Source organism: Lonchura striata, chromosome 6 (genome assembly GCF_046129695.1).
Source record: "Lonchura striata isolate bLonStr1 chromosome 6, bLonStr1.mat, whole genome shotgun sequence".
Lineage (NCBI taxonomy): Eukaryota > Metazoa > Chordata > Aves > Passeriformes > Estrildidae > Lonchura > Lonchura striata.
The window spans coordinates 44,324,848-44,345,620 of record NC_134608.1 but is presented as its reverse complement, the minus strand read 5'-3'; the positions used below and the strand labels follow the sequence as shown (position 1 = coordinate 44,345,620).

General features: G+C 43.6%; 1 long non-coding RNA gene across 1 annotated transcript in view; it reads left to right on the top strand.

Annotated features, from left to right (window-relative positions):
* LOC116183749 (uncharacterized) overlaps positions 1–20,773 on the top strand; it is a 52,367-nt gene that overhangs the window by 8,981 nt on the left and 22,613 nt on the right. The window lies entirely within an intron of this gene.

Below are 20,773 nucleotides of genomic sequence, written 5' to 3'. Positions count from 1 at the left end.
GGAATGCGGCACCCACTGGTTTTTACTCTTACAAGAGGTATTGTGAGGCACATCTACACAGGCAATCTCCTCTTCCACTGCAATACAGCAATTTCCCTCACTTAGCCTTGAATCCCAACTGTTCTTCTGAGCAGGAAAAGCTGGATACATTCATAGTTAGATCCTTCTGGATACATTTCACAGAGAGCTCAATGAGAATGAGTTTCTCCAGTCTCTTGGGCACTGCTGTCTTGGCAGGTCCTTAGGCAGCAATTAGAGAAAAGAGCATGTATATTCCATTCCAACCAGTCTGAATCAGTGGACTACGAGTAACATAAGCCAAGTGCTCTAAATCTTCATGTGTTCATGATACTCTTTTTAAGAGTGGCTCTGTAATTGCAGTATTGACTAAACCAGTTGCTAAGAAAAGGAATTATACCACAAAAATGAAGATCCTCTTTTGAGCAATTTAAGATAAGTACATTTACATGAAAACAGCTCAACCTGGCCTACTTCTATCTCTTAGAATAGCTCATTGTTTCTACTATTTAAAGGCACAGAAAATAAATCTATGCATTATCTTGGCTTTCGGACTAACACTGTTTTCTTAATAATATTTGTAACAACTCTGTTGGAATCAATGCTTAGAGCATCACACCACATGAGACATTATATAATTCATAACATTTGGAAATAAATAATCCCTAACTAGTCACTGAATTAAAACTAATTAAAATAATAGAATATCCTCAGCTGGAAGGGACCCATGAGAATCATAAAATCCAACTTCTGACTGCATGCAGAGCAAACTTAAAAAAGGCTGAACAATCTAAGCATGTTGCCCAAATGCTTCTTGAATAGTGACAGGCTTGGTGCCATGACCACTTCCCTGGGAACCCCTTCAATGAAGAACTTTTTTCTAATATCTAACTAGCCTAATAAAACATTCTCTAGGTGCTATCTTTACTGTGATATGCTTTCTACAATGCCATAGCACATAGCAGAAAATTGTTCCTTGAACTCTGTGCAGACTCTCCTTGCCATGAACACATCCCATGCATGCCAAACTGAATACTTTTGGCCTGCAGTATCTGCTGTGGTTGAGTCTCCCTATGCTCCATGGAATGAAGAACAGAGCAAATTCAGCTATCTCTCCATTCCTTCTAATTGCCAATAGTTGTAATACAAAATCCCTACATGTATCATTCCTCAGCACATTGTGCAATTTTAAACCCTTTCCTTACAAATGTAGTTAGCAGATTGCTCTGAACTGCACAATCAGTTTCTTTGTCCACTGGTTGACAAACTACTGCAGTGTTAAGGATAATTTTTGCTATTGCAATCCAGGCTCTGCAACTGAAACAAACATGGTGGTTCCCAGCTCGTTGTAGCCATATTTTTTTCCCCCTATGTCAGTTGCAGGAATTCAGTTTCACAGTCCTCTTCAAAATGAGTTTCCTTTTTGGATAGGATTTGGCCAGATGGAGGTCTGCCTTAGCTTCTCTTCAAACTTTGACATGGGCCTGGCAAATCCACCACTCTGGAAGAGAAAAGGACCTCCAGCAGCATATGGGACCTCTCTGTTGTGAATTCCAGTAGGACATTAGGGATCTCAGCTATACAGCTCATCAAAACATGTCATGCCTCACAGCCAGACATCTGATGATGCATAGAGTGATTCATTGCTGCATCTGGGCAGGAGGATGAGAGTGACCACAGCACTCGTTCCTCTGAATATCACTGTGGGATCTGTGCCCCAGGGCCTGGGAAAGCTTGTGCTGCCATTTGGAGAAATGCCAGCAGCAGATTCAGCGGCAGCTTGGAGAACCAAAGTGTGTGGTACCCAACAGAATCACAGTTACATTAGACAGGTGCTGAAACAACTGATTTAGGAACTAAACTTCAAGAAGTGCTGCTCTGGACCCAATGTGCACCTTTTCTGCTGAGAAAAACAAAAGGTCTTCTGAGCTACTTTGCAGTTATCAGCACCACATGGGAGCAGAGAAAGTATTGTAAGCAAAGTGTGACTGATTGTTATGTCATTTCCTCTCCCCCGTTCTCTAGTGCTGGGTTCAAGCAGGCAATTTTGTACCAGTGACACAGCCATTACTTTATGTAGAGGATTTTCTCCCAGCTTCTCAACAACAGTATATAAGTGTAGCATGCTTTCTGGGCATGCAAAGTATCAAAATACTCTATCTCAGCAATTGGCTCTGCTATGAGAAATAATTCTAGCTCATCAACCATTTAAAGCAAAAATTACTGTAATTCCAGGTTTGCACAAGATCAGGAAAAAATCCAACTTAATTTTGACTCCAAGCACAATATCTGTAAGATTCCTGTCACATGGAGGTTTTAGGACTGTCTAACAGATCATTCAAATGAGAATAAGCTCTTCCAAACATAAGTCCTTAATTTGTTTTCTTATTCCTACACATGGATTTTGCAACACATTGTTTTGCAAGGCTCTTTGAAACCTGCATTTATGCTAAATGAAGAGCTAATGGATAAGATTTTTTTTTTCTTTGTGAAATAATGAAAAAGCCTATTTAAACCTTTGTAAGAGGTTTCCTTCTTTCATGTGTGCATGCCAAGGCTATTGCTAAGAAATGTTTAAGTGAGGGATGGATAACTTGCTTAGGACACTGACAGGGTATGCAGGATGTCAGTAAGATACTCCCCATGTAGAATGTTTGACCTGTGCAGCTATCCTCTTGTGACTAGAAAATTGTACAAGAGGACAATTCCCCTCCTCCTGGAGGTTCATTGTTGAGAAAATGCTGACAAAACCAGAGCCACGTAGTGTGTCAACACAAGAGCAGAACCAGGCCACCTCTTCCCTGTTATTAACCTATTTGGCGTGGGACATCCTATATTTGTCTTTAGAAGGACACCGGTGTCCCCTTACCTACCTGGTCATTGCTGTTCCCTGGCAGAGCCCCAGCAGTCCTGTTATTCCAAGGTGAGAGGCAGAGGTGCAGCAGTGATGGCACCAGCTGGGTCAGGCCATTCTGGCACTTGTGCATGACCAGTCTGTCAATGCAGCCTGAGGGATGCTGCCAATCCTGCCTCTTGCTGCCCTTCAAAATCACTCCTCGTGGCTGCATGCCACAGTAAGACACTGCTCAGTTAAAGTTCAAACTGAATTTGTAGCCAAAAAAAACAACTCCTGGTCCCTTCCTGTCCTGGATTAGAATGACTTCAAAACAAATAGGGTGACCTCAAAAAACAAAAATAGAAGTGCTCTGCAATCATCACCTGCCTTCCTAGAAAACCCAGTTTCCATCATTTGTACCTACTGGCAAGCCTCACAGGAGCTTCAGTTTTGTATGGCTACATATCCCAGCAAGCCAGCCCTGAAATTAATGACTTGCTGCCTGCAATGTTCTGTCCCCCACACTGAAGCCTGCAGGGGTCTGTTAGACCTATTTTTCCCTATTGAAAAACCATCCATCTTCATGTAAACTTGGTAGAGCCACAACCTGAAAATGATTTTTTTTAATAGGTTGTTCACACTTTTATTGGGATCTACATCTTCCTTTCACAGTGCAGAATGACTTGGGTCTTAGGATCTCCCCATGGATTTTATTACACCAAGGGTGGGATTTCACTACAGACACCTGTGTCTCGGCTCAGCCCAAACTCCTGTGTGCAGTCAACAGCACCAAGGGCAAGGTTCACTTAATCCTGAAAATTCTTCAAACAACTACTAGTTTCTTCCCTTTGGCCATAAAAGGAACCCAGACTGGCTAGCTTGGTGTACATCTCTACTTTGCAGATATCTAGAATAATGATGTACACCATGGAAAATTACTCTGAAATTATCCTCCTGATTATAGTCTCACTGTTCACACAAATGAAGGGGAAGCTAAGCAAGCCAGAACACTCTTTTTTTCCAGCAAGAGGGCCAAAATTCCTTTTGGTTTGTAACCTTTGCAGCAAGGTTTCTTTCTTTTAAAGGAGAAACATGTGAGGTTAGAGACACCTAAATTCTGTATAGTCCTCAACACCTTGGGTGAGACAGTCTCTGTTATGTCCTTAAAGAGCATTTTCACTCCAGAGAAAAGCAAAGTGCTTGCACAAGGATCAGTCCATGTGTTTTCCCAGTTCTGGCCCTTACAGGGGCTTTTTGGTCAGACACATAATTTGTCTTCTTTGGTTTCAAACTTGGCAACTTGTTTGTGATATGGCCCCCTGGAAATGCCAGAAGACTGTCATGCACACACACATAAAGAGGTAGGAATATTTAGCTGTGTAAAGTCTACCATGTCTTAATGGCAAAAGCAAGCTAGGACAGAAGGGAGCTGGTGCAGATTTGGACTGGGAGGGTGGGAATGTGTGTTGCCCTGCTGGGAAGAGGGCAGAGGGCCTGCTTTTAGATGATGGCCAGGATTAGGTAGACCAGGTTGTTTGGGGAGGGATGAAGGTGTCTGTGTCTCCTTGTTTCTTCAGAAAAGAGCTAGAGAAGTATCAGCATCAGCACAAAGATTGAGCACACATGCTGCAAAGGCAGAAAGGATGGTATTTTCTGGTTTAGCCTAGTTGTTGCTTTTGGCTGATAACCAGTAAAAATAAAACTTTACTGTCATTATTACCACATTTGAGAGATCAGTGTGAAGGACAATCCTGCCACCAGATAGAGAGTAACACAGGAGAGAATCTAATAGCTCCCTCCTATCCTTTTCTCTTAGACTGTGCTAAAATGATAACACTTCCTTATCTGCAAACTAACAATAGCTCTGCAGCAGCATAGGAAAGTTAAACAAGCCTTGAGTCAAGGGGATGTAGAGATTACCCCTAGGCACTGACTAAAGCTATAGACCACATATTCTTCTGGGGAAAAAAATCAACCTGCAAAAGGAACAAGTTTTGAGGTGTTACTCGCTTAAAACTCTAGTCCTGTGGCTCATCATGTTCCACTTTCAAATATCTCCCCCAGGTGCTGGTCACAGGCTAGCAAGATCACAGACAAGAAGTTTTTTGCCTTTAGATCAGAATGTATCCCCTGTCAATAGCAGATAGTGCTCTAGCAGTGGATTTCATCAGTGCAACAACAAAAATAGGAAAGAAATCCTGACACTGAGCCAGCCATCAATAGGCAGGCACAGCATGGTGATTGAACTAACATGCCCCCAGGAACTGTCCTGCTATGGAGAGGTTTCCTGCACATGGCATGGCAGGGAAGAAGTAAGCTGGGAAATTCCTGCCCTTTATTTTTCTTCAGAATCAGGTAGTTTGCAGCAGAATGCTAAATTCTTTCAAAGCATTCTTAAAGGAAAGACAGAAATGTAGCTTGGAGCATGTTGTTTCCTTGCTAGAACTGCATTAACTCTGAATAACTCCGCTGCACTGCACCCTGCTAAGCAGAATAGAATCTCTCTACTTAGAGAGCTTTTGTGCTGCTAGTTACTGAAGTCACAGATAATACATTTTGCATTGTACTTTTATGATTCTCCTCCCGTGCTACATCAACTTACTTAAAATACTACAGACTTCTGAAGAGGAGTTAGTTCCAAGATGTACTTTTTAAATGTTCTTAGCTTTCCTCTCTGTAAGGCGTGTGGTGTGCTCTTCCACACCCACCCTTTGGCCTTGAGAAGCCAGTCCCTCAACAAGCCATGCCACACTCTGTTTGTTTTAGTAATTCTTACCCAAGGTCTTTATCTTTGAATCCTGTTTGTGCAGCTTTGGACAAGATTCAGTACTTGCAGGGGAGGGTGAGCGAGGTGGGAAAGATTTTTCAGTGCCTTTAGTATTTAATATGTTATCTCACCTGTGACTATTAAGTAGATGATTTACAAGCTTGTTGACACTGAGATGGTGTGAGTTTCTGGCCCTTACAGTAGATGCAAACACAACTTGAAAGAGCAGCTATAGGAGGGGGTAAGGGCTACAGAGAAGTACAGTTTCCGGCCTGTGCACAAAGTGCCCACGAAATCTTTGGCGAAAACACCGTAGTTGGTAGCCTGCTGCAAGCCCTTCACCTGCTCCTGGCTGGTCTGTTCACAATAGCAGCACACTAAAATCACATCCATCTTCTCTTGCAGCTGCAAATTCACAGCTTACAGTGCTACTCCACACAGCAAATTTATTAATTAGAATTGTGTGTCAGTCCCTGACTAGGACACACTTGCTGAGGCCAGGCTGTTGCAGCCTGAGCAGCATGAGCTGCTGCTGTGGGAGCTTAGCAGCACAGTGCAGGAATGCCTGGAATGTTTCAGTCAGCAGGTACTTCAGAGATCCTTTTCTAGGAAATGCCTGCACTTCTCATAGAAGTAGCTTCCAGCCCACTGCCCCTCTGAGACAGTAACAGTGGGCTCCCTCTTCTCCCCTCCAAGCATCACACAAATAATTTTTCTCTCCAGCTCCAGTGTTAACCCCAGTTTTCCTTTGTGAGGCAAAATCATCATTAGAAATGAAAATTACACAAATCAGCAACATACCAGTGTCTTTCCAAACATGCTGTGGGTCTGGATACAACCTTGGAAGGCAGGCTGCTTTTAGAGAATGAGCCCCTCCATAGCTGTGGAGCCAAATATTTGCAATCAATTCAACAGCTTCCAACAGCTAGAAAAAGAAGTTGCTCATCTGCCTGTTTCAAGCAAGAAAAGCTATCATAGTTTTAAAGACCATCTCTGCTTTTGTAATAATCTTTCCTATGCTGTCTCCATCTTCCCCCTACCTATCCAACACTGAAACACCTTGCAGACACTATGAGTTATATTTTCTGACAAGCACTTATCTGATTTCCCAACTTTTAAACTTCCCACCTCTGCAAACTAGTGCTTGGTAAAAGACCTTTGTGCGTACCACACTGATCACCAGCCCAGCATATCAAGGACTTGGTCTCCAGTGTCTAGGGCTGTTGTGGGAAAGGAGATACAGTATGGAGACCTCTTTAATACATCCTAAAACCACTTCCTGAACTATTCTAACTGTGAAATACCTCTGTACATTGGATTAATTATTATAATTTCTGAATAGATAAAATGACTGTCAAGAAACATCTTTTGCTCATTTATAATTGGTTAAGAAACTTCACTTCTAGAAGGGAAGAATGTAAATCACTGTATCAGGCATTCAACACAGGAAGGGTAGAGGTGTCAAATTGAGGGGAAATGAAAGCAGGGATAATTGCCAACTTAGCAGTGTAAACCTCTGGAAAAACACCAGTCAATAACATCTCCTTTCTTGTCTCTGGGTTTCACTTGTATTACTTGAAACATGCCATCAACCAAATCAAACACTTGAGGTTCTATACCACCATCTGTCCCATTCATGAGATTTGTGTTAGGAACACACGACCAGGGACAGCTAAACCAGCTATTCCAAAATACTTTTTAGTTACCCTGTGCAAATAGAGGTATCCTAAGTAAGATGTAGGTATATATCTTTTACACAGGTAGGATGTGCAGAGTTTTCTGAAAGAATAATTAAAGCAAATTTCAGTATTTCATACCCAGTTGCAGACACAGTTGACTTGCTGAATATAAAATATTAATTTAACATATAAATATGAGAGGAAGGAAGAAATCAATTCACTTAACTCTAATTTTCTCTATGCTGGTAATCGACTAAAATCCAGTAACCTTGGTGTTCAAAGGAGAGATTCCTCCAATGTTCAACCCATTTGTTGTCACTGTTGGCCTATAGCACTGGCAGAGGGGAGCTCGATCCTTCCCATGCATGTAGTGCATTTGGAAAGGCTTGTTGGATAGGATGCCTCCATTTCAGTATCATGAAACCACTCCTGAAACAAGCTGCTGCTGCTTGGGGCTCTGCCAAAGCCATCGGATTGAGGATCCTCCAGTGTGGCAGTTAGAGACAGACAGAGCTGCAGTCCTGAGCCAAGGAGCCTGGGTACCAAGGCTGCAGCCCCAGCATTGCTGAGAGGTGGGGTGGCACTCCCAGCTGGAACATCCAGGACTGTAGTGTGCCAGGCAAGCTGCCTTTGGGCAGATTTCCCAAATGCTGTACCCAGAGACAGACTGTACAGAGCATGCCCTGCACAGACAACACCACTGTTGTGATGCAGCTACTCCTCTGGGACACAATATCACACATAGATCCTGAGCAAAGGGAGAAATCCATCTGCAAAGGACACATCTAGAGAATGGATGGGCAGTGCCCAGTCAGGTATTTCCTGTTTGTTTTGTACTCCTGTAGGCAAGACAATCCATCCTCAGCTTTTCCCTGAAGCAAAGCTAAGTAATGGGGCCCTGCCTAGATTGCTAAAGGGAAAGTAGGGCTCGTCCTCCATGTACAGTGGAATGTACTTGAGGAAAAATGTTAGAAATAGCCACCTGAGCTCTTGCATACCACTTCTAGGGCCCAAGAGAGAGCTACATCAGCAAAATTAGGGCAGCTTCAAAGGTTTTATTAACTCAACAGTGCACTGACATCCACACTACAAGCTTTGGTGAACCTGCCAAGTGTGTGGTGGAGTTGGTAGGACAGATTTCACTTGGTCTCTCAGTGGGTCTGCCACTGACTAGAACTTCAAAAAAGATGAAAAATGTTGCCTGCTCAGACTAGTTTGTATGGATGGTGCCACAGATGTTAGAGAAAGAGTAAATTTGACATGTCTTAACTCGTACAGAGAGAGGAATTTTCTTTAAATCATTATCGGTCTACCAGTCATAAAATCTCAGATTTCTATTTGTGCATGACACTTCTTAAAACAGGCATTATACTGTATGTATAGTTAAAATCCAGACTCTGGGGAACTGCAAAATTGGTCATGTCTTCTGAAGAAACGGCTTCTAGGAAAAAACCCAGCTCTAGAGAAAGGGCAAAATTTTTCACCGAATTGTGAGAGGAAACAGAAAAATTCCTTATTCTTGTATTTCTGCTTTCTACCACATAGTGTGATTGCTTATGTCTTTCACTGCATGAGAAAATGGTTGCACAGTTGCCTGGAAATCTCAGTGCAAGGTCCCTCCGCCTTAGCAGAGTTGAGTCTCATTAATCTTTCCAAGGTCTCCCCTGTCCACTGTCTGTTTTCCTTCCTTCTCCTGGGCCATCCCTGTCTGTTATTCTCTCCTGCCAAGGTCATCTTACCTCTGTGCTTGTTCCATTCTCTCTACCTCCTCCCCACTTCTCGTGTTACCATCTTCCATGCAAATGCCACTCACCTTCTGTATTGTCTCTTGCTAGCTCATCCAGTCTTTATCCCTTTCCAGAGCAGCTGAAAGGCATGAAATTAGTAGAAATAGAAGAAACAACAGCTTTCAAACATGGCTACAGGACCAATGTTTCTGCTGTCCCCTCATAAGTGGAAGGCTTTGTAAAGAAACTTTGCCTTTCTGCTGTGGGTGAAGACATTGTGTTCTCACACAGCATCTCAGTTTGCAACAAAAAGATTTGTACATGCTGACAGTAAGAGCAAAGGAGAGAGAGAGCAGGAAGGGCTGGGAGGCTGTGTTCAGTTTGAACTGCAGCAAATAGTACTTCCAGCTGGGAATAAGGACAGTCCATGGTGTCAGCTGCTCTATTTCTGATTCACAGCTCAGGAGGCCTCTATTTTCCACAGTCTCATGTTGAGCAGGTAGCGTGACATGTGCACTTCTGCAAATGCCAAAGCAGACAACTGATGTTCACTCAGTGGCAGTGGTCTAGCTAGTGATATTCCAAAATTAGGGATTCAGCTCCATCCCTGCATGCTGAGTGCAGCAGCTTAAAGCACTGTCACCACCCTTGCTGCATAGTTTGCTCTCAGTGCATGAGTGACATAGGGTGTCCTCTCAGTGCCCCAGAAGCAGGACAATAGCACAGGATCTACAGAGCCTGAGGGAATGATTAGCTGGAGCATACAGTGTTGGCCTGGTGCCACTACCATGGAGGTCAGGGTCAAATCAGCCATTGGCTTATGAAGCAGCTGGTACTATTGAAAAATGCCACCCTTGGACTCTGTGAACTTGGGCTGCTTTCTGTATAGAAATTTTCTGCTTTCACAGTAGAATTGAAAACATCTTTCATCTGCAGCACTGTGGACACGATGGGCAGTAGAGAAGATCTATCTAAACCAATGTCCTTTTCTTCCTTCTTAATAGCACTTGGGAATCTGCCCTTTAACCAGACTCCTACATAAACCGACAAAATCACAATCCTTTAAACAGGAACTTCTTTCCTACATAGATTTGTATGCAAGTAAAAGTGAGAGAGCCTGGCAGTTGTCAGAACCCATCTAAGGCCACATCCAAAACTTCAGCTGAACTTAGCTTCTCACAAGAACCTATCCTGTTTGGTAGTTTTCATCCATGTTTAAATAAATTCCCAGACTTAAGCAAAAAGGGGTCCACTATGCATGACTGTCACAGTTTAAGCATCACTGTTGTGCTTTTAAATACTGACATATCCAGACACTGCAATGCCAGCAAGTAGAAGGAACAACTGAAAATAACTTTAAATCTTAAGACATGCGATTGATGTAATGAAGCATGGAAGCAAAGAGCTAAAAAGACACTAAAATGAAGCCTAAAGAGACAGGCCAACATCAACAGACAAAACCTGCTGCACACCCAGCCTTAACAGGAAGCAGGAATTCCTTGCCTAGACATCTCTTCTGAACAAAATATTATAAGACAGATTATAAACTCTTTTAAGAGTCTTATCCCTTGGGTGTTATCAGCCAACAGGTCTATGCTGAGATGGCAAAGTGAAGTAATACATGCTGTTATCTCAGAGCACATTATAAGGCTGAGGTGGAGATGGTATTTATATTGAGGTTCATGTCATGCTTTTTTCAATAAAAATGTAATTCTGTGGCCCTATAGTAATTCTTCAGCTGTGGAGGTCCAGAGTCTAAGGTCAGGCTTTCATAAATGGGAATTTACTCATGCTCAGCTGACTGATGTTGCCCTTTGAATGGACACATCAATGATATGAGTTAAACTGCCTCACCCACTTCCACTTACCTCCTTCCTTTTTTATTCCATTTTGTCAATGCAACCTGGAAGAAGAGACGATAACTCAGACCTGCAAGAGTGAACTTTGGCTGCTGTATGAAATGTTTACCCTGATCATTGTGTAGTGTCACCCTCCAGGCTGCGAAATCAACATGAACTACATGATCTGATAGTTCAGATAACACTCAACAACACAGACAGAGCAAACTATCATACTCCAACTAGTGCCTCATGAACTGCAGCACTGCTCAGGTGTAATATACTCCTCCACCCAAAGAAAGGACACACATATCTGAAATCCCACTGTGCCCATGTACAGAAAAGGGGACATAAGCGTGGCCTATATACTGTTAAATGGGAGTAGAGGGGGCTGCTCACTACACAAGCTTTTTGCAGGTGCTTCAGCATGGCTGCTTGTACTAACTTAAAAGAGGCTACACTCAAGAGTTTACCCTGTTTCAGGCTATGGCTCTAGAACAGGAGTCTCCTAGGAGTGCTGTTGCACTCATACCTTGTGCTGTCCTCAATCTGTCCTTCAGAATTCTGCCCGATGTTCCCTGGAAAATTTCCCAGTGGTTCAGCTGACAGTAGCATTAAAAATCACAGCATGTGTCTGTAGTCTTCTTTGTATCAGACATTCAGATAGCACGCTGCAGAGATGCAATTGTTGCAGCTATGTGCTCTTAAAAGACTGCATGTGTCCCAGGGAATGTCTTTACCAGAGATGACCATCTCTAAGCAGGCAGCTGCAGGTCTCATCCAGTGAAAACAGTTTATTCCCCTAAAAGCTTTATAAGTTCAAGTCTTTGCTGCAAATCCCCTTCTCAAGTTTTGCCCTTAATTTGAGGGTCATCCATACACAAAACCTCTTTGGTCTTTCCAGTGGCACACCAAAATAAAAAGTAATACTATTATTCATGCGAGTCACTGCTATGACAGCCTCCCTGGTACACTAGTTTCCCAGGAATGCTGTTGAACAGATACCTTGTGCTGTCCTCCTCATCTTGTCCTTGAGAATTCCACCCATTATTCGTTGGAAATTTTCCCAGAGTGGTTCAGCTTACAGCAGTGCTAAGAATCACAGCACACGTCAGTAGATGGTTTTATATAAGGTGCACTGGGATACAATGCAGCAGAGGCTTGAGTAACACAAAGTTAGCTCTGTTACATCCCCCTCTCCCCCTTGGTTATTTGAAAAAGAAAGAAGGAAAGGAAGGAATAAATAGTGAAGTAAGTCAACAAGAAACCACAATCCATTCCTTAAGTGGTAACCAGGCTACTGTGCTTTGGAACTTTTCCTGACGCAACAAAAGACACCATGAAGACAGGAACTTTGGCAGCAGTGGTTTTGAACTCCACAACCCCCAACTTTCGTCTGTTTTTCTATGCATATGTTACTGGAAATATAATCATCTGCTAGGGAAGCGGTCAACCCTCCAGATGGATACCTAACCAGCAGCAAGCCTCGGGAAGTTACCATAGCTAGAATAAAAAGGAGATTTTCAGCAAAGCAGCCCTGAGTTCCTGAATGAACCAATGTCCTCCTTTGCCTGACCACTGTCGCTATAGTGACCAGAGGAGCTGCCGCCGAGCCACTGCGCTGTGGCTTGGGACGGAGGCAAGTGGGACGCCGTGCTGGGAATGAAGTGACTTTGACTCAGGGCCCGGTTATGCAGATGTAGGCTGTGGGACCAGGCACTGGGAGCAGCCTTGGGAGTACTGTGATGGGAAAGGGGGCTTACAGAGCAAAGAGGTGCAATTCCTGCCCTGAATGCCAGCCGTGAAGGGCCAGCACTGCCGGAGCGGTTGCAAGGTTACCAGAGGAGTCAGAAGGTGAAACAAAAGGAGTTGGTAATGAGGAACACGAGGAAAGAAGACATTGATGGCAATACAGCAAACACGCTTAAGCTGGAGCTGGAATAAGCAGATTCATCCCCCTCGACATCATTTGTGTGGACTGCTCCCTCTCCTGGGGAAAACCTGACCGGAAAAAAGTTAAAAAATCACAACCCAAAACAGTCCTCAAGCAAACAATGTACCCCTAGAATTTACAGGCAGCCAGGCCCCCTGCTTCCAGGTTCAAGTGGGAGAGGGCAAGGTGCAAGACCCCCGTGCTGCCCTTCCCAGACAGGCTGTGTCCTGGCTACAGGAGCCCGAGCTGGTGAGGCCAGCTGTGACCTCCAGACTCGTGCACAGCCAAGCACCGCTCCAGCCTGCGCAGACAACAGCAACACTGCCTTCTCCCTGCTTGGTGCTGCTTCCAAGCTCCACCCAGATCCACTCTCAAACCACTGAAGTGGTCCAGTGGCACAGCAGGCAAGGATCCAGGAAATAGTGCTTGCAAGCACTTTTCAGAGTGAATGCTGGAGTAGAATTTCCTCTTTGCTGGAAATTGGACAGAAATCACCAGTTTCAGTCTTTAGTGCTGGTAAGGACTGACAATTTTAGAGTCGCTATGAGTGAAGAAATGGAAGAATAACCTTGAAACATGCTCTCATGGTGAGAAATATTCACCACTTAGTTAATCTTTGCTGCTTTAGGATCCCAAAGTCCAGTTAAAGTTTTTGCAGTGAATCTAGCTCAGAAGATCTTGCAATAAGATTAGAACCAACTGGTGAAAAATGGCATATTACTGCAGCCAGTAAATACCCACATGAACCAGCCTTAGAGAGGTGAAAGGCTCTGCTGAGCTTAACAACTCATGATTATTTACCATACTGGCTGATACTAGAAATGCCTCTTTCTTTTAAATCCTTTCCCAGCTGATGACCTCTGGTGTGGAAAAGTGATGATTTAAAAATGAGAAAAAAATTATATCCATGTTATAGAGAGGGACAGGCTTGCCTGTAAACAGAAAGCAGTGGCAGGGTGTAAAACCAAACAAACGAACACTTTCTGAATCCCTGGACTTTGACCAAAATCATCCACCTTGTCTACTTGCACATGCTATGACAACTTGGTAGAACCTTTCATCCTGGTGAGAAAGCCTTGCTTGATTCTTAATGGTCTCTGAGAGTTATCATATGATTCCACATCAGACAATCATGCAATCAGCAAAGGTCACAAGACACACAGCCATTCCTCTTGGCTTTACAGCTGCTTTCCACAGCCAAGACTCCTCCTTCTTACACCATTTTGAAGTCAAGTGCAGCAGCACTCCTGCCTGCCAAGCACTGGGAAGCCCTGCCATTAGTCAGGCTCTGTAAGGGGCACATAATTTTTTTTGTGTCTACAGGTGCCAACAAGAGAGCCATAATGGATTTGCAACATTTAATTAGTCTAAATGGATTCTTACTGGCTGCAACTGCATCTGCTTGGCAACATAAAAGAAGTGAAAATCTCACTTGTACAGATATGATAGGTTGGGGCAGGGGTAAAGCTTTTCAAAAAGAGAAAAAGTAATGTAGGAAAGTCACTATTGCCCTATATCTTCTACAATCTAAAAGAAAAAAAAGAGGCATTCTAATAATATTATTGTTCTAACTATGTGAGATATAAATACCTAATTCAAGGCTAATACTAAATACATAAAAAATTGCATAACTAGGAAAAGTCCTTGTCCTGAGGAGCTTATAGTTTCTTTGGACTTGAAGGCTTTATTAGGTGATGGGCAAGATCATCTCTGTTTTGCAGACAGATCACAGATGAGGAGCCTGACTTCGAATGCTTTGGTAATGTGTAAGACAAGTCTAGTAAGGCAAGTCTGAAGAAAGCACAAGAACAGAAGTAATAAATATAAGGTGGAAATGTTCAAGACTACACAAAAGAATACCCATTGCAATCTTTCTTGCGCAATGCAACCAAGAAGTCTTGATCCCCAGGCACTCAAACTTCTCCTTTCCTCCAGAGACAGCCCCTGTGTTGCTGGGACTGCAGCATGAATGGCAGCATGGGATGGCTCAGACTCTATAGTGCACAGTGCTGTGCTTGTCACCAACTCACCTCGACCACAGATCACATGTGCAGACTGGGAGATTTGCAGTGAGGGGGCAGATCCCCTTCTGTCTCCCCAGCCTGCTAGTTCTGCCAGAGGCATTTCCCAGTAAGTTGTGGAAAAGCTCAGTTCTCAGGGCCCTTAACCCACTGATAACTATGACTACTCAGTCACTGATTAAAAGCATCTAAATAGGCTGTTTTGATAGATTTTATAGATTTGGTAGAGCCTCCTATCCCCTCAACTTCCTTTCTGTGAGTCAATTTGACTTTCTGGAGCACCCAACCTAAGCCAAACTTTCAGAGCAGATCAGCATTTACGTATTGTTCTGCTTCTACCAAACAAGTAAAATTTGGATTCTGGACCCAGTTCAAAGGCACACAAGCAACTTATAATAGCCAACCAAGATTTCCTGCACCTTTGACCGTTGTCACCTCTGACTGGATGTCCCAGTCAGACAGAGAATTCTTAAACCTCTACAGAAGGTCTTGTCTCTGCACTTTAATCAGTGTTTAGAAGATCAGTACTATTTAAAAGTGTGTCACTGCTCTGTTCCCTTAAGGAATGAACTGCTAACCGTAACTCTGATCTCCTTCAAGACCATTGGGATATGTGGTAGATTGCTGTTTACTGTTGCTGCATGGTTCTGGGTAATTTTTGATCTAAAAAAAGGCATGGGCAAAAGTAAGGGTCTGTGGACTAAGCCCCATGGTTTCTCTGAGAGCAGCAAGGCAGGGCTGCAGAACAAAGAAAACGGCCACATAGCCTGGGCTGAATGAAAGTCAGGTAGCGTTCAGCTACACTTTTCAGTTTTTGTATTCATCCATCATTTTTGTTAAGACTTCACAGAAATTATTCTACCAAGTCTGCTCAGATAATAAATACCTCACTGTGTGTGGGAGAATAGCAAGTAAACCAAACATGAGAGAGTTCAGTATTCCAGAAAGAGATGCTGCCTAGATGGCCAGGATCTTCCTACAGCTGCTAGCACACAGCATGGAGGTACAACACCATAGCAAATACTAATTTAAAAGTACTGCATAGCAACAGGACAGGCAGCAGCCAACTTGCTCTCACTTGATTTTGGGAGCTGTAAGACCAGCCAACAGCCCTTCCCCCTCAAGAACCCTTACGGCATTCCTGAGGCAAGTGTTAATACTGGATCTCGACCAAGAAAGAATTCCTATAGACTCAGGGGACGAGAGGAGGATGATACACTGCTTGCTTTTTTCCACTCTTTTCCCCTCATGTCCCACTGCTCCTGTATTGGTGGTGCCCGTTGCACAAGGACCTTTAACACAGTGGCAAGTGGCTCCCAGCAGGATGCAGGGCACAGCAGCACATGCGGCCTGCCTGCCCTTGGCAGGAGTTGTTCTGACTAATGGAAACAGAGGAAACTCGAGAGACAGGCACAGAGAAGGCTGGAAAGTGCTGAAGGGGAAACTCCTGGTGGAATGCAAAAGGATTAAAACCGGCAAAAGCACAGCAGCATCCAGCACCAAGGTATTCCCAAACTGTCCTTGCCGAGCATGGCTGGTTGTTTGCTTCTTTCATGTAATGCTCAGATCCACTCCCAGGATACCCCACATACAAAATAATAAATGGCCAAATAACTTGTAACTAATACAAACTGGTTCTTAACCGGGAGCAGGGCTGCATGGCTGAGAAGTCCCTCTCTTGGAATCTTAGTGCCACCTTGTGCTGGGAACGGTAACAGTCAATGGATAAAAGCTAGTCCAGAACCGTGAAGGAGAGGAAGCGGAGAAGCCATCGTTGAAGCAAAGCTGCATTAAGTGTTTTGGCTTCTGGAGATCTTTCCTCTTTGTACAAACAAACATAACTCCCAATATCCTGCTGCAGAGTCCTTTTATGAAGGGACGGGTGGGCAATAGCGAGCAACTTTTGCAGGTTTGCCCTGACCCCAGACAGCGGCTCAGAGTCACACCTCCGCTGTAACCCTGCACAGCTAGCTGCAGCTGGCAGACACCAGCACAAACAAGCCCAGGGAGAAACACGGTGTCACCTCAAACAGGAAAATTTTGAGTATTTTGAGTATTACTGGCATCTCCGCTGGAGCCTAGTTTGCAACAGGTAAACCCATAAGTAGTGCAGGTGTGGAAAATGAACCAGTAAAATGCAACAAGCATTTTACAGAGCAATCTCCAGATACAAAATACTGTTATGCTAAACCAATGGACAGGTGAGACAAGCCAGCTGGCTTCCTTGGGGAATATAAAAGCAGGGTTTTAATTTCTTATTTATTTTTAAATTATTTTGAGACTTTTCTCTAAAGATGAGTTAAATTCCATCTGGTCAAATTTGAACTTCTGAAAATGCCTGCTTCTCTACACTGAGTTTTAGGGGAACTTTAGCATAATCAGCCTCATGGTTTTATGTGTTAATTTGTTCAAAAATGAGAGGTTATTACTTTTTGAAAATTTGTATTTCGAAGTCATTTGCAAAGATTTTGTATTACTGTTGATCAGTTAAGTTTTACCTCTTTACCACTTGGAATGTTTTTACAAGTTGGCTATGGAATTGCAGACAGTATTGTCTTGAGTTTTATTCACCTCAGGGTTTCTTTGCAAACTCAAAGGAGGGAAAGAAAGTATTTTGAAAAATATTTCTGCAGCAAGGTAGGAATTATCTGGGAAAGAAACATCCTGCCGAAGGGGTAGGATGAATGAACACGTGAGTGTACTGACAGGGATGGGGCATCCACAACTTCTCTGGGCAACCCGATCCAATGTCACAACTGTCACAGGAAAGAATTTCTTCCTAACATATAATCTAAACCTCCTGTCTCGCAGCTTATAGCCACTGCCCTTTGTCCTATCACTTGTGAAAAGTCCCCCTCGAGCCTTCCTGCAGGCCCCCTTTCAGCGCGGGAAGGTGCTCTAAGGTCTCTCCAAACTGAACAACCCCAGCTCTCTTCCTGTCCTCACAACCTCCAGCCTCATGCAGCTCAGGGTGCTCCAGCCCTCTGACCATCTCTGTGCCCTTCCTCTGGACCCGTGTCTTTCCTGTGCTGAGCACTCTAGACCTGGACACAGCATTCCAGGTGGGATCTTACGACAGCAGAGTAGAGGGGGAGAATCCCTCCCTTGACCTGCTGGCCACATCTTATTGGATCTATCAGCTTACCAATGTTGTCACAGTGTGGCTAAACATGAGAATTACACAGAATCACAGAATATTCTGAGTTGGAAGGGACCCACAAGGATCATCGAGTCAAACTCTTAAATGAATGGGGACTGAAGTAAAAAGTACTATAAATTTAATTATTAAATAGAACTGACTTCTGATGAACATCATAAAGCAGCAGTGGAAAAACCTATGGTTTGCTGGCTCCATCAATAGCTCCACACTTGACTGAAACACACAATCAAACACTCAAATCTCTGCTTCTTAAGCTAAAGCCATTCCCAAGCAACAGTTTCACTGGCCCCGTATCTGTTTCGGCATTGAGATACCTGCACATGCAACAAGGAGTCCTGCAACACCACCACTTAACCACCCAAGCTCCTGTGTCTGTGGCAGGAACTGTTGTGATCAAATTCCTTGCAAGAATATATCCAAGTAAAATTACAGTTAAATCAAATGTAGATGCCTGGGAAGAAGTAATGGATTTCCTTTGTGGGGAGGAGTAACAGTGAAATAACCTGTATACCTTGCAATAATAAAAAAAGTTATAAAATAGTTATAAAATATTGGTAAACAAGATATGTGAACTCAAGCACAACTACCACAGAAGCTCCCTCGGCTGGCAAAAAGCAGGAGTTATAGCAGGCAAAAAAGAGCAAAGAAATATTACTGTTGTTGCCATGAAGTGATGCTGAACAACAGCAAGCCACCATAACCTTCCTACTTTGTGAAATCAAGTTTAGGAAGGGCCAACAGAGATTATGCAAGGCCAGAGTTTTACTTAAGACCCAGCCCAAACAAGAGAATACTTACAGTGCAGGGGGATTTAAGAAAATGCATGATGCTAGAAGATATAATGCAAATTTAGCTGACTTTCAGTAGGTCTCATTCTGCACAGCTCCCAAGCCTTCAACCTTTCATTCTAAAAAGGGCAACCAACCATACAAATATAAGGAGCAAAGAACTGCTTCTGAGCTGATTTTAAGGAAGGCAAACTGACAGTACTAGGTAAAATGCACAAACCAGAAAAAAACCCCAGCCAAATGAGACATGAACATATATTTTGGCTACGTAAGGGGTTGGCAGCATAACTACATGTGACAGGACGCTCCCAAATCTGCAGTCAGCCAGCCTGTCCTTTTCATAGTGGTTGTGGTGTTTCTTTTATAGCTGAACCTGTTACACATAACACACAACAAGGCGGCAAAGCCTATGTATGATACACTTCTTCCAGTTCTCCAACCTGCTAAAAGGTGCTGTGGTCACCCCAAACCTACTCAGCTGTATGCTGGGCAATGAGTGTCAAGGCTAAATGGAGTCCCTGGCAGTCAAACCACTGTGAGCTCCACAGTGCTTTGCAACCAGGACAAGAAACACGGCCAGGTTGTCAGGTTCTCATACAGGTGACAAACATACACCTTCCCCTGCTACCAAGGTTACGGAAATATTGAGATCCACCAATTCACATGTACATTTAGAATGCATCATGGGAAGGGGGCACAACTGGGGTTGTGGAAACCCTGCCCACTTGCCCCACTTGAGGGAACACATTTGTTTTCAAGGTATCTGTAACACAAACATCTGTACAGGAGGACGCGGCCATGGAAATGACTAGGAGTTTTTGTTCCAGATTCTCCAAGACAGGAAGGTTGTTCAGTGAACAAGACCAATCCAGAAATCCTGATGCCCAGAGTTACTTGTACTTACCTTCACACTAAAGGAAAAGGAAAGCAGCTCTCATTAAGGGGCTGGCTGAACTACGAGTTAGGAGGATCATCCACTCCAGGAAAACAGCTTTTTCCTCTAAGGGCATGATTCACTTACAAGTTCTTCTGTTTTATCATCTGCTCTTGTTGCTTGATGCTGTTTTAGGAAGCCCTAGCCTTGCTCTAGAGCACACTGGTCATAAATACCTACAATGGTGGACACTGTTTAGTTGCTGCATTGACCCCCCTTTTCCTCAGACATCCAGGTGAATGACATTTCTACAAACCAGCCCTCCACCACTACATCTGCCAAGGCTGCCAGAGGAGCACTGAGTATGAACCTGCAAGCAGAAGCAGCAGGGCACAGAAGGGCTGCAGGTAGAAGTATGCAGAGACTGTTCAGCTTTTGCTGATACAGCCAGAAATGCTTGTAGAGCATAGCATCCAGTCACAGCACCTGTGAATTCTAGAAGAGCTGTATTAATGTCATTTGTCATCAGCTGTTTCCTGGACACATCTGACTTTAAGGCAAACCCTTAACAACTCATCTCTATCTCCTTTAACCCATTTTATGATACAGTACAATTAAAGACCCCACAAGATCAATCACCAGAGCTGTGACCATATTCACCAAAGCATCTGTGCAGTCTTCCCTGAACTGAAGGCCAAGGTGTGACAGTATGAGCCATGGACTACACAGAGAGATCCACCCCCATTCTAAAAACATACACACCCTGGCATGACACAAGGCCCCTCCCAAAGACTGACAATGGTACAAATATAAGGTTCAATTCTACACTTAATTCTCTCCACTAATGCTTTCACCACTGGGTAACACAGTGGCCATGTAACTCAAGCTCTTGATCTTTAGGGCAGAGAGAGTTGGACATGACATAAAAAATCCTGAGCAGCCAACAGTGGATTCAGCTGACCCAACAGCACCTGTTTTAGCATGAAACTTATGTTTCAACACCTCTAGATACAAAAACTTGAAACCTTAATCCACAGTCAAGTAGAAACACAAATGCTACAGACCAAAGCAATACACAGTTATGTCAACTCTGATGTTTCAGACCTGTTTGAAAAAATGGCTTAGAAAGCTG